Raw genomic sequence first — 2221 nt, forward strand, 5'->3', positions numbered from 1 at the left:
ATACATACATACATACAAACAAACCTACTTAGAAACCCTCCAACACAAGATGTAACAATTTAACAAATTATTTTTAGTATCTGAGAAGAAGAGACTGCAGAGTGATAGGAGAAACATAAATGACAGCTTATATGGTTTCATGTTTATGCAAAAAAAAAATTTGACCGGTTAGAATCAAGTATTCCAGTGAACTGTATATTATATATCACTTGTTATTATTTGTATATAGATAAAGTTGGGTCCAAAAGTCTGAGACCACTGTTTAGAATGTCTGTATTTTGAATTGTCTGTATAATTGTGTTTTTTTTCTCAAAATAAAAAAGACAATTCAATAGACAGTTTCATATTAATTAATATTTGATATTCAAAGTATGTTTTAACGAGAGCAGCACTCTTGCTTCTAGAACTCCACAAGTTAGTGAAATTGGATCTTAGATTGTCACATAATAAATGACACAAATTTGCTTATTTAATTAGTGACCTATAAAGAGTGCAGAACCTTTTCTGTGTGTTGTCTTTTGTGCCTCACTGCATGTGTTTCAGCTCTTCTTGTAGGTGGCTTTGGCACACATGACCCTCTTTAAACTAATCCAGAGAATTAAGCCTCCTCAATATTCATAAATGTCAGTAAACAAGTGATTATCCAGCTTTCCCAGTGTTGCTCTGGGGAACAAGGCATGGTTTTAGAGCGTTATCACTGAATTTGTTTAGCCTACGTGTGATTTCATGCACGATAAACTATATGTTTCACATACAGATAGAGATAGAAACAATATCAAATTTAGATCTCTGAGAAAACTCCTCAGCGCTAATGTACTGATAAACATCCTCCGGAATGGAGGCCATTGATTTTGTGACCAGTACAGCAATTGAGCTGATGTCTCTCTCTCTCTCTCTCTGTGTCCTTTTGTGTCTCTCTCTCAGAGTTGCCGATGGAGAAGCTGTCTCTGATGCCTGCTCTGAAGAGTGTGGATGTGCGGTGTAACCCGCTGACGCCGGAGGCCACGTCTGTCCCGCATCACTTCACGCTCCTGACATAAACACATGGTAAAGAACATGAGCAGCGGTGCTTCCGTTTGATTTCCATGCACTGGACCGCATGATGTGCCTCAATAAAATATTTATTCAATCATGCAGACGACGTTTGCTTTCATTCTTCACATCAAGAGCGTCAGATGGACGCGTGCTGCTGCTGTATGACTCCATCTGTGATGGTAAATTACACCTGAATTCTAATAGAAATTCAAAAGGTTCATGTCGTGTCAGAATTACCGTAATTACGGCTCTGAGATTCTCTCTCTGTCCTTTCTGTTACAGGCTAAAAGCTCTGGTTTCGACTGGGGGCAGAAATGTACAAGCAGCCTGTGACTGGTGAGTGTGCACACCCACACACATGCTCCATGACCCATGTCGTTTTTGACAGCCGTTCATTTCAGTTGAACCGTGCTAAGCCACAGACACTCTTTAAGCTTTGAAATGATAATATGTTGCATTTTAACTTATGCACAGACACAGACACTGAAAAGAAACATTACACCATCAGGTGGGCTCACATGGAATCATGAACTTAGCTTCATGTGCACTTCACCTTTAATGGTTTACTGCTGCCCTCTGCTGGCAGGGAGTCAGAAGTTTTATTTCATTGATATGTTCATACTTAAAAAAAAATTAATAAAATTAAACTTATCCTTAATTTCAATCCTAAACAAGTGTGAAAACTGCTCACCTGTTCATAATGTCTGATCAAACGTGACATGAATGTCTGTTTTGCAGGTTGTTCTCTCATGTGGATGACCCGTTCCTGGATGATCCTTTACCCAGGGAGTATGTGTTGTACCTGAAACCCAGCGGTCCTCTCCTCAACCAGCTTTCCAACTTCTGGCAGCAGAGTCGCATCACATGTGGCAAGAACAAAGCCCACAACATCTTCCCTCACATAACCCTCTGCCAGTTCTTCATGGTCAGCGCACTTCATCAACATATCCAACCATATCTTTAATGTTTTTTGTTTTTTTGCATGGTTATGGTGACCCAGTAGTACACAACACAACAAAATATCCACGACACATCAGAAACAAGCCGCAACACAACGAAATTAGCACAACACAACGGAAACAAGGCCCAACGCAACAAAATTAGCGCAACACAACTGAAACAAGTTGCAACACAATGGAAACAAGCCACAACACAACGGAAACAAGCCGCAACACAATGGAAACAA

At 39.9% G+C, this 2221-nt stretch overlaps 1 pseudogene; it reads left to right on the plus strand.

Annotated features, from left to right (window-relative positions):
- Positions 1–2221, plus strand: part of LOC107681250 (ubiquitin-associated and SH3 domain-containing protein B-like) — a 26974-nt pseudogene that overhangs the window by 16035 nt on the left and 8718 nt on the right.

The sequence above is a fragment of the Sinocyclocheilus anshuiensis genome, unplaced genomic scaffold (genome assembly GCF_001515605.1).
Source record: "Sinocyclocheilus anshuiensis isolate Anshui unplaced genomic scaffold, SAMN03320099.WGS_v1.1 scaffold1495, whole genome shotgun sequence".
In the NCBI taxonomy this organism is placed as follows: Eukaryota; Metazoa; Chordata; class Actinopteri; order Cypriniformes; family Cyprinidae; genus Sinocyclocheilus; species Sinocyclocheilus anshuiensis.